The 13,236-nt window shown below is 33.2% G+C and overlaps 1 non-coding gene across 1 annotated transcript; it reads left to right on the plus strand.

Annotated features, from left to right (window-relative positions):
• The first annotated feature begins 580 nt into the window (after window positions 1-580).
• On the plus strand, window positions 581-687 carry LOC143639607 (U6 spliceosomal RNA). The gene has a single exon (XR_013154750.1). It is a non-coding gene; the product is annotated as a U6 spliceosomal RNA (small nuclear RNA).
• Window positions 688-13,236: the final 12,549 nt, after the last annotated feature.

Consider the following 13,236-nt stretch of genomic DNA (forward strand, 5'->3'; position numbering starts at 1 on the left):
CTCAGCACCACATAAAAATAAATTTTAAAAATGTATGTGTTCATCTACAACTAAAAAATTATTTTTAAAAAAATCATATGAGATCCCAAAGAATCCTGAATAACAAAAAATGTTTTTAAAAAGAAGAAAAAGTTGGAGGATTCGCTTCCTGATTTGAAAAGTCAGTACAAAGACACAGTGATCAAATGAGTGGCAGCATGAGCACAGAAATATGAAACAATATGAAATACAACAGAGAACCAAGAAATAAACCCTCCCATTTATAGTCATCTGATTTTTAATAAAAGTTCTAAGATCATTCAAAGCCATTCATTGGGGAAAGGAGTCTTTTCAACAAATTATGTTGCAAAACCTGGATATTCATATACAAAAGCATTAAGTTAAGCTCTTATCTTATACCAAACATGAAAATCAATTCAAAATGGATCAAAGACCTAAAGGGAAGAGCTAAAATTTAAAAAAAAAAAATTTCAAAAGTTTCATAAGACAACAGGGAGAAGTCTTCATGATATTGAATTTGGCAATAATTTTTTTGAACACTACACCCAAAAAAAAAAAAGACAACAAAAGAAAACAGATCGTGCTCACTTTGGCAGCACATATAATAAAATTGGAACAATACAGAGAAGATTAGCATGGCCCCTGCACAAGGATGACATGCAAATTCGTGAATCATTCCATATTTTTCCTTGGTTTATACCCAAAGGACTTAAAATCAGCATACTATAGTGACACAGCCACATCAATGTTATAGCAGCTCAATTCACAATAGCTAGACTATGGAACCAACATAGGTGTCCCTCAATAGATGAATGGATAAAGAAAATGAGGTATATATGCTCATGGAATATTACTCAGCTTTAAAGAAGAGTGAAATTGTGGCATTTGCCAGTAAATGGTTGGAGTTGGAGAATATCATGCTAAGCAAAATAAGCCAATCATACAAAACCAAAGGCTGAATGTTTTCTCTAATATGCGGATGCTAATTCACAATAAGGTGAGGGGGGGTACTAGGGAAAAATAGCAGTACCTTAGATTAGGTAGAGGGAAGTGATGGGAAGGGAGGGAAGGGGATGTGGGGATAGGAAAGATAGTAGAATGAAACAGACACTATTACCGTATGTATATATGTGACTGCATTATGATTGTGCAACATGTACACTCAGAAAAATGAGAAATTATATCCCATCTATGTATGAAATATCAAATAAATGCATTCTACTGACATGTATAATTAATTAAAACAAATTTAAAAATTAATAAATCAGATAAATTGAAGTTCATCTAAATTAAAACCTTTTGTGCTCTACATTGTGTACAACCACAGATATAAAAAATTATGCTCTATATGTATAATATGAATTACACAGTACATTCTGTTGTCATATATAACAAATTAAAATTTAAAAAAAAAACTTTTGTGCATCTAAAGACACAATTATCCAAGTGAACGACAACCCCAGAATGATATACAATATTTGCAAATCATATGTTCAATGTTTTATCGTGAAAATGTATTGAATTATCTCAAAAGCTTTTTTCTTAATCAATTGAGATGATCATGTGCTTCTTGTCCTTCATTCTACTTATGTGTTTTTATTACACTAATTGATAGATCAATATACAGAATATATAAAGAATGTCTATAAACCAATAATAAAACATAATATTAAAATTGGCAAATGACCTTGGACATTTCTTCATGACATTCAACGTCTCTAATCATCATAGAAATGGCAATCAAAATCACAATGTGGTGCCACTTCATGTCCATTAGGATGGCTATTTATACATTCAAAAATTCTGCATCCCCACCCTCCCAATTTCTGTTATGAAATTCTAACTCCCAAAGTGAAAAGACAGTAAAAGTACCATCTATGAACCAGGAAAAAGACTTTCACCAGACACAAAATCTGTTGGCATCTTAATCTTGGAATTTGAAGCCTAGCCAGTCTATGGTATTTTGTTATAAGAGCCCAAAGTAAGACATGCAATAACAAAATGTACATTGTAGAGAAATTGCAATTATTGTACATTATGGTAGGAATATGAAATGTTGCAGTCACTGTAGAAAACAGTATGGAAGGACCCCTAAAATGAAAAAAAAAATACAACTATAATATGATCCATTCTACTTTGGTTTATATGCCCAAGATAATAGAAATCAGGGATTCTGATATCTATCTCCATATTCATAGCAGCATTATACACAATAGTCAGGAGAGGAAAGCAATCCAAGTGTTCATCCATGGATGAGTAGATAAACAAAATGTGGCATTTACATATGATGGAATATTATTCTGCCTTAAATAGCAAAAAAACTCTGACAGGTGGTATAGAATGGATGATCCTTGAAAACATTACAATAAGTGAAATAATCCAATCACAAAATAATAAATGTTTTATGATTCTACTTTGTGAGGTACCTACACTAGAATAATTAAATATAGAGGGTCAGAAAGTAGAATGGTAGTTGCTAAGGGCTGGAGGAAGGGAGTAACAGGAAGTTATTGTTTAATGCATATGAGATTCCCATTTGAGAAAAAAATAAAACATGGGAGACAGATGGTGACAATGGTTGCACAATAGAATGGATACACTTAAAGCCTGAACTGTTCACTTAAAAATGGTAAATTTTATGTTGTATATAATACTTTGCCACAATTTAAAAAGCAAACTGAAAACATCTATAGAGTCATTTTGATGAAAACTTTCTGAGCAAGACAGACAAATAAATGGAAAAAATATTTTTTATAAAGTTTCTTAAGTTTCTGACTTTTCTAGTATTTGATATCCTGGTGAGTCTATTACCTATAATCTTCAAGTTCACTTGAAGAATTATTTCATTTATAAATGTATTTTTTGCTCTTTTTTATTCTAAAATTATCTATTACATTCTCGGTTTGCTACCTTTCCTGGAAGGAAGCAATTGGAAATGGTCAAGTTTTCAAGAATGACACCTATATTCCCCTACATCCTTGTCCAATTACTCTATTTTAAGTCACTTTAAGAAAAAATGTATTGAATTTCTGCTGTATGCTGGATGGTAAGGGTACAAATATGAATAGAATATGGTTCCTGTCTTCAGGATTCTCAAAATCTAGAGATGTATAAAGACAACATTAAATGGATGATGATGGAATATAGAGGCCCCAGTAAGCTAGGTGCTCTAATGTGAGGGTACACAGAATTCCATGGAATTTTGAGGAGTTCATATGAATCATTTAGGATAAGAAAGCCCACTAAGGAGCTGAGGATATAGTTTTGTGTTATAGAATTTGCCTAGAATATGTAAGATCCTGGGCTCAGTCCCCCAAACCACAAGGATAAAAGAAAAAAGAAATCCTATTACAGCAACTAGACAGGAGGCTCTAAGTTTGCTCAGAAATAAAAAGTGGGGGGGAACCCTGGTTTATACTATAAGACATCACATGTGTATAGCAAGCAATGATAAGAGCAAGCCAAATAATATCAATGCTTTTCCATTTTATTGCTAGAATTCAAAACAAGAATCAGATAAAGCAAAACAGCTAGCTGATAACAAACAATGTCCTAAATTTTGAGTTGGAAACATAGGAAGGACATATTAACTATTAGGAGGGGTTAAGACAGGACAGGGCCCTTGTAAAAAGAAACCAGAGCTTTTCATGTATAGAAATGCCATATACTCACAAAATTAGCAGAGAAGGTCATAAGAAATATTGATCTTTCAACATCATCTAAGTCAGAAAACTGAAAAAATTAAGAACTTTTCAGAATGTTCTTAACCACAAACAAATGGCAAGTATGTGAGGTGATAGATTTGCTACACAGCCTGATTTGATCACCTAAAAAAATATATATATGTATTGAGTCTCATAAGTATACCCTACAGATATATTCAATTATTATTAGTCAATTAAAATGAATTGTTTCACAAAGGAAAACAAGAAAATTAAGAATTAATGAGCTAGAGAAAAATAAATTCCTAGAAAACTCTTGGTGGAAGGTTCTATTTTTGTTAATTAATTGACATTTTGGTGGAAAACAGGAAACCCAGTAAATCAATCAATCACAAATTATTAACCTCAGAAAAAGGAGTTAAGGCAAAATATGGATATAGGGAGAAAAAAGTCAATAACTGAGAAACATGGAAAAACTTTAAAGAAATTTAAAATTTAAGATGTTAAAATCTGAGAAATTTAAAAATCTATGTTAAGAATACAAAATAATAATAATCTTTCCCTTCTCCCACACAAATTGTCTGGCCCTAATTCCCATACCTCTCTAGTATTGCAAACATAGAATTCCTTAGGCCTGTGAACTCACATAGAGTCCCAGAGCTCACACCATCTTATTCTCATTTTTCCACATTTTTTATTGGTGCATTATAGATGTAGCTACTTATGGAGTTTGTCGTTACATATATTGTGTATTGTGTGCATGTACAATAACAATATAATTTGGTAAATGTCACTCCCTAACATTTCCCTGCTTCCTCCCTACCTCCCAACCTTCCATCCCTTTACTCTATTGATTTCCCTTTCATTTTCATGAGATCTGTCCCCAATTTTCTTTTCCTTTTTCCTGTCTAGCTTCCATATATAAGAGAAAACATATGACCCTTATACTTTTGAGTTTGACTTATTTCACTTAACATGATGGTCTCTAGTCCCATCCATTTTCTGCAAATGTCATAATTTTCTTTTTTTAATGGCTGAATACAACTTCATTGTGTATATATACTACATTTTCTTTATCCATTCATCCGTTGATGGATACCTAGACTGGTTCCATAATTCAGCTCTTGTAAATTGTGCTGCTATAAACATGTGTATGCAGGTATCACTATAGTAAGATGACTTTAATTCTTTAGAATAAATACCAAGGAGTGATATATCTGGGTTATATGGTGGGTCCATGCCTAGTATATTGAGGAACCTTCACACTGATTTCCACAGTGATTGTACTAATTTTCAGTCCCACCATCAGTGTAAAAGTATTCCTTTTTTTCCACATTCTCTCCAGAATTTATTGTTTGTATTCTTGATGGCTGCCATTCTAACTCAAGTAAGAATAAATCTCAGTATAGTTTTGATTTGCACTGCCCTAATTGCTAATTATATTGAATATGTTTTCCTATTTTTTTGGTCATTTGTATGTCTTATTTTGAGAAGTATCTATTTAATTCATTTTCCCATTTATTATTTGGGTTCTTCAATTTTTCTGATGTAAAGTTTTTAGTTTTTCATATATTCTAGATATTAATCCTATAAGGAGAATATCTAACAAAGATTTTCTCCAATTCTATAGCTTCTCTCTTCATATTCCTAATTGTCTCTTTTGCTGTGTTGAAGGTTTTTAATTTGATGCCATCCCATTTATTAATTTTTGACAATTTTTCCTGAACTTTAAGAGTCCTATTGAGAAAGTTGTTGCCTGTGCTTATATGCTAGAGAAACACCACCTTTTTCTAATTAGGGGAAATTTTAATACTTTTTTACAATTAGGTTGGCAGCTTCACACTGAAGAAAACTTACTACTGCCTCAACTATATTGCCCAGTTCTCATGCCCACACATTTCCCACCTTTTTCCCCCAGCCCAGGCCTAGTGTCTCTCTATGATCATGACCTGTTTATTCTGACTTTTTACTAGAAGACCTACAACCAGATTCTACCAGTTAATATTATTCTTTTGTAGGCTGAGTACTCACCATACACTTATGTGTACCCTCACTTCCAGCTATCCACCACATTTTTTCTGATAGTCTTTCAAAACTATCTGTCTTCTCATGACCTTCTAGAATTCCTTACTATGCCTTGGCAAAATTGTCTCATTTCTCAAGTCTAACCCTTAAGTTTGACCCTCTATGATTTAGCTGGTCTAGATCTAGGTAGATACTACTAACCAATCCCAGACCTTAACACTAAATGAGAATAATCCAAATGTCTTTGGAAGGAAGAGAGGCTTGTTTAACAAACATATCCTAGTAAGGAAATACAGGAAAGTATATGAAATGTAGCATTTTAGATATAAACAAATATAAGGCTCAATAAAACTTTGAGGAAGGTTTGCCATGAATAGTAAAAACACGAAAAAAAATTAAATACAAAAGGGGAAAACAAAGCTAGAATTTCAAAATGTTTTTTAAATGATTATGACAGAGAAGATGTTTTAGAGAAATGGGCAGAAAACTGGGAACATTCCTTCAATAAGTACATAGAGAGATGGTCATCTAAATAATTTCTAAAAGGTACAAGCTGATACAACTGAATCAAATACTGATCAATAATAAAGATATTTTAATCCAAATTAGCAATATACAATAGATAAATTACCAGAACTTAATGGTCTCTAACACAAGAAATTGGAAATAAATTTTGAATAAGATTAGTAAACTTGGGCTAGGGATATAGCTAAGTTGGTAGAATGTTTGCCTAGCATATATGAAGCTCTAGGCCCTGACAGAAAAAGATTAGTATGCTCTTATCCAAAATGCATTATATCCTACTGTAAAATATGATAAAAAAATTATCAGGTCTAGCAGACTGCAAACGTGACTTTTGTTTGTAAGGAATCAATAGCAGACATTGAGAATTTCAGACCTGAAAGATTCACATTGAGATCAGAAAAAGTGAGTCAGACTAAAGAGAGACCCAAGGGTATGTGTGTCAATCAGCTTTTTGTCACTGTGACCAAAATAGTTAACAAGAACATCTTAGTGGATGAAAACTTTATTTTGGCTCATAGTTTCAGAGGTTCAGATTATGATCTGCCAACACCATTGCTCTGGGTCTGAAGTGAGGCAGAACATCATGGAAGGAGGGTGTGCCAGAGAAAAGCTGCTCAGCTTCGCTAGAAAGCAGAGTGAAAAAGAAGGAAGAACCAGGAATAAGATATAGTCCCCAAAGGCATGCCCTCAGGGACCTACTTCTTCCAGTCATACCTGCCTGCGTACAGTTACCACCCAGTAGTCCATTCAGATTATTATTCCATCAATTCACCAATGATCTTACAGCTCTCATAATCTGATTATTTCAGTTCTTAGTATTCCTGCATTGCCTACCACCTGAGCTTTTCAGGGGACATTAAAGATCTAAATTACAACAATATGAAACATGGAAATATTCTTGACTTCATTTAATGTAAAGCTAAATTCTGTCTCAATGGAAAACTAATGGATAATATTAAAGGAGATCATATGACCTTCAAGATCTCAAGGAGACTGGGTAGTACATGGAAAATGATACCCAGAGGTGTCTCTCATAGGAATATTTTGCTTTGTAACACTCAAAGCATATTCTCAAACAAGCCTAAATGCCAACCCTAGGAGCTGGCCATTAACTATCAGTCACTTTATTTTTTTCTAAAACAGTCATTGAATCCCGTGGATCACAGTTTAGGTCAAACCCCAAGGCTAAGTTCTTTGGAAGTGATTTATTCACTATTCTCTACCTTTTGTTAATTTGTTTGCTTCCAGAACTCCCATCATCTGTAGCATTTTATCTGAACCCTGAGAGCACATTTAACATTCTGGCATGTCTTTCTCTGCAACACCCTCACCACACCTCCATTACCACAAACATACCACCACATCAGCTTTGCCCAGGTTTCATTATTGGAACTTAATAAGCATGGATTCTTGATCCAGATAAATTTGAAAGCCAATAGAAAACTACCACCAGTGTAGATACTTTAATCCTGAGGAAGAAGACTGAAGTGAATAAGATAAAGCTCTTTGTTTACTTAGGAAAGACATAGGAGTCCATATTCCAAAGCCCCTTAATAAAGAGACTTTGTTTTAAGAAAGCCATCAATTAACATGTATTATTTGTATATATGAATTAGGTTCTGTGTGAGATTTCAACATGTACATACAGCCCACACTGATTAAATTCAGTCTACCTTCATCTACCTTCTCCCTACTCACTCTCACATTTGTTCCCTCCACCCCCTCCATAAAATAATTTACTCATTTTCTAAATGTTTATCTAACCAATGATGTCATTTTCAGAGAAGCTGTGATAATTGAACAAAGAGATTTCTTTTAATTTTTAAAAAATATTTAGTAGTTTTCAATGTTCTTGGCCCCCTTGCAGCCAAGGAAACATAATTACCATTAGTCAATGGTAAATACTTATACCATCAAGAGGCTTACTAATGAACTGATGCTATTTCTACCAAACCATCAGGTTTTATTTCTTGGCACAACATCTAAAAAAGACCAAAAAGATTACAGACTCAGAAAGGAAATTATATAGCTTTAATTTTTTTCAAGTGAATTATATATGGGTTTTTCCCATGCTCTTTAGATTCTTCTCCAAGATAAAAGATCTCATTATTTATAGTCATGTTTTGTGAGTCATGTCAATGTCATTGACTCTTGTTTCTTTCATCCCCTCATATATCCCATAAGAGACACTGAACAGCAGATGTTCCTATGAAGGGCTGTCCCCAGACAAAATTATGAGTAGGGAGAATTTGTCTTTTCTTTTTATTCTCTCCCATAAGATCTATTTTCTTCTTTTTCTTTCTTTCTTTTTTGTTCTTTTTTAGATATACATGACAGTAGAGTATATTTTGACATATTATACATACATGGAGTATAACATCCTAATTTTAGGATCCCATTCATGTGGTTGAACATGATGTGGAGATTCACTGTATGAGCATAGGAAAGTGATGTCAGATTCATTCTACAATCTTATTCCCATCATCCCTCCCTTCTATTAATTCCCCCTTTGTCTAATCCAATGAACTTCTATTCTTCCCTTGCTTCCACTTATTGTTGTGTTAGCATCCACATATCAGAGAGAACATTCAAACTTAGAGAATGATGAGATATTGTTGAATTTCAGCTCCCTAGGCATACCATGAAAAAATGCAAATCCTAGCATGCTCTTCTTCTCTGTCTTCTTCTAAGAAAATTCTAGTCTCATAGATACCTTCAGGAAAAAAAAACATTCCAGAGGCAAAATACACAGATTGTGATGATTGTAGATGTGTACAACATTGTAGGGAATGAAATGTTGGAATCCCTGCCTCCCTGAATAGAGACTATGAAGGAAAACAACATCTGTGAATTTATTCCACTAGCCTGGCCAGTAGCAGCCAAGCTACCACTAAATTTCAAGGGCCTCACAAGGCTACGAAATTTTGATAAAACACAAAATTATCTTGTAAACAGGTGTTAAAGTGAAAATGATGGTAATGAAAACATGAAGTAGCACAACCTAGAGGTTAAGAGCACAAGATCTACAGCCAGACAGAAGGTAAGTTATCTCAACTCCCATATTTACATTTTCTCACCTATTAAATACATGTAATACCTGTTTATTTCATAGGACTATTATGAAAATTGGTAAAGTAGATACATAGCAAGTATTTGCTACTAGATAAATGGGAATCACACCACTTCCTAGTGACATATTCTAGGCTCCATCAATAAAACTCTGTTTCTTTACCTGTAAACTGTAATAAATAACAATTACTCTGTCTCACATGATTTTCATAAATCACAAATGAAGAAATCAATGGGAAAGGGCCTTGTAAAGCCAAATATAATAAACAAACTAAAGGATCAATATCAATAACATAAATTGATAATCTAAAAATGGTATAACCTGTCACTAAATCTAATCACAAAATCTGTCCTAATAAGTCTCTTTGCTGGTCCCACACAGACTCTAATTGTGAATACAATATTATGATTGCAGTTAACCCCATTTGGTATTGGCTTCTACACAATCACCTTATGAACTTCAGAACTTTTATATCTCCTTATTTTGACATGGGCATCTGGATTTTTCACACTGTTCTCCTAATCTAAGTTAATTAAATTTATGGCATCTAACTCTCTTTCTGTCCACATTTCCAAACTGTTTTCACCTTCCTACCATTCCTCTAATTGTTTCTGATTTCCTCAAATGCTAATCCATTAGTTTCTACTAGGAAAACTGAGGTGCCTATTTGAACTCAATGTGTGATGGCTGCCATGTGATCCGGCAATCCTTTAGAATAAAGTTACACTTATTAATAGCTATGAAAACATTCATATGAGCAATATATTCCTATTGAAAATGATATATGACATATATCATCTAGGATATGTGTTGCAAGATTTCAGGATCACTGAGTTCTAATTAGGTAAGGAGCATTTGGGATCTTAGCCAAAGATACATATGTAAGACCTTTTTATGGAAAGCATACTTTTTTGAACTATTGCCAGGGCTGGCAGTAAATGGAAAAGGTCAGGCAGTGTATCTTACAGTGACTAGAAAATAAACTATTTACCCTTAAACTTCTTGTTTATTTCAGGCAGTAGAAAATTGGAGCTGGATGCAATTAACATAGTCCCAGGTACATAATGGACAATCAATACATATTTGATAAATAAATTAATTATCTACTCAGTTTTTAAGGTCATATCTGCATAAGAATTTTGAAAGGGCAATTTATTTGTATGTCTTATGAATCACATTATTCTTCTGAATTGTTTAAATAACAAATACCTTGGGAAATTATTGATGAGCACAAAAGAGATTGGGATGTTCTGGCAATCTCAGACTTTATTAACAGATCAAAACAGGATTCAGTATTTTTTAAAGAACCATTATGGTGATTGAAAGGCTGATGAATGAGTTTGGGGCAAGATGAACAGCCCTATGTCCCTAGTGAGCTGCAAGTCACAAGAAGCCCTACCTTCTCCTCAGTTACCCATGATATTATTTTGTAAACCATGTGAGAGAACACATGTATGTGTAAAAGAATAAAAGACCTCAAAAGTTTTCATATAAAGTATCAAGTTTTCTTTATATTAAAAATTCTAGTGAAAAAGAAAGAAGACATCAATTTGATGTTATATTAAACCCCAAGCCCATTTGTGTCCTTAGGCAGAGTGAAAACATAATGCTATTGTTTAGGGTAGCATCTGGACAGTGGCAGGGGATGTAAGCCAAGGGCAGGCTTCTCACCAGAGACCAGAAATTGTATTTTAGCTCCTTCAATATTTATTTCTAAACTGGGCCTGTTATTTTTAACCAATTATCTACCCTTCATTCATTTTTTTCTTGCTTTTTATCTACTTCTTCCATTGAACACTGAAAGGATATGGTTTAAAAGATAGATTGAGCTATGAACTTCTCTGAGTGGACCCAATAAAAATCAAAACTATTAATAGTGTCTATTTCAACCATGGTTGCATTAAATTTTTTCCTTTTCCTTTCATTACTTCCTTTTTCAAAAAAAATGTCCCTGCATTTTGTGCGATAAATTTGGGCTTATAAAGACATTGCTAGTGAGATGACTTTAAAATAAAGAAAACATGTCTCTAGGAAAATGAGTTTTAACAAAAAAACAGGGCAACACACATAAAATGATTTGGAAACAGAAAAATGAATTTTAAAAAATGAGAAGTATAACCATTTTGCAATTAACAAATTCAGTTTTAAAACTGAATTTAACTAAAATCTTCACATCTGTGTACAGACAGTTAAGTTATAATACATAATTATCTGCTAGTGTTCCTGAGAATCACAGCATTTTAAAGCTGTAATCCTAAGAATGCTGCCCTCTGACCCTCTGGTATTTCAAATAAGAAAACTGAGACCCAAAAGCACTTATCCACATGATACAGCTGGACAGTGACTGAGCAAGGTTTAAGTATAATTCTAATAGTAACTCCACTTATCATTGATTGGATCATTTAACTTGTAGGTTCACAAATATATCATCATGGAAAGAAACAAAAAGTTTTAACTGTAAATTTGAACTCTCCCTTTCTTTCAACATATCTTAAAGGATTCAAAAATGGTATATCAATTAAGAATTTTTGTTATGGTAAACTAATCATGGCAATACATTTTCATGAACATACTTGTCTAAGACTCTGCAGATGGTACAATGAGAGCATGAGAGATTCTAAATAGAAAGATTTTATATTCTTATATCAGACTGCTACTTGGATCTTGAGAAAATGCACTTCAGCTGGATTGTTTCAATGATATAAATTATCACTGGAGTTCCAATAGGATATCTTTGTGGATTACAAGTGTCCATACAGGGGAGGTAGCTGTCCATACAGAGTATCCGACAGAGGAGGGAAGACTATTGAGAAATCTTTTCCACCATAGAAGGCAAAATTGGAGCACTGTTTCCATAACCAAATCAAATTTCCATGTTGAAAATTTGTTATCACTTTTCAACTCTAAGAAAAGCCGGGTAGGTAGTCCAGGCCTAAAGCACTATTACTAAATTCTAAAATTTTCTTTTTATGGTACCTTCTTAAAGGGAAGAATTGGGTCTCATATTTTACTACTATCTCTACATAAAGCTGTTCGTGATACTTCAATTAGGAGACAAATATATTACCAATTCACCAGCAAAGAACAAAATAAGTTTGTTTTGTCAACCAACTATGGAAACTTTAAATTATATGTTTTAATGGCCAATATAGTTGAATTTCTTCAGAATAAAATTGAGCTACACATCATAAAAACAGCTCTCAAATACTTCCTGAAAATAGCTTAACAACTTTGTGATTAAGCCAACATATAATTGAGGAAATAACAAACACAGATCTAGAAATTATGCAAATGCACATCTTAGTTTCACTAAGAATAATGTTCCCTACTAATGAGTTAGTACTATGAAGCAATTCTGAACAATGTAGATGGCCAGGGCAATGCCCAAGTACAGATTAGAAATGCACCATATGCCTTCTAACTAGCATATATATCTTCTTCCTTTTTGAACAAGCAATACCTAGTCCAGTGTTGATTAATTTAGACCTAGTGGAAAGACTCTAGTAAAATTCATAAAATGGAGGATTTCCTAAAACTGTCAAAGCAATATTTTCTGTAATGCATCAGTTTTTCTATGCACAAAAGGTGAATATCACATGCATGAATATCACGATGAATACCACTATTATGTATAATTATAAAGCATGGAATATTTTTTAAAAATGTACAGCAGTCCAAAAGTATTTGCAAAGTAAAAGCATATGCCTAAGAATAGTACATGTGTGTATGTATAGTTTACATACACATACACACATACATACACCTGCATATATATATGTATATAAATAATTTCTCAAACATGAAGATATGCTGACAAGTAATCAGATCCTTTCCCCTATAACCTCTCATAATGGGAAGAAGGTGGATAATACTTTTGAAAATCTCTAGCCTTATTAGTTGTTTTGGATGAGTGGTTATACCTCATGAGAGGATGGACTTGCCCCAGTTCTGAAG

The sequence above is a fragment of the Callospermophilus lateralis genome, chromosome X (assembly GCF_048772815.1).
Source record: "Callospermophilus lateralis isolate mCalLat2 chromosome X, mCalLat2.hap1, whole genome shotgun sequence".
Taxonomy (NCBI): Eukaryota; Metazoa; Chordata; class Mammalia; order Rodentia; family Sciuridae; genus Callospermophilus; species Callospermophilus lateralis.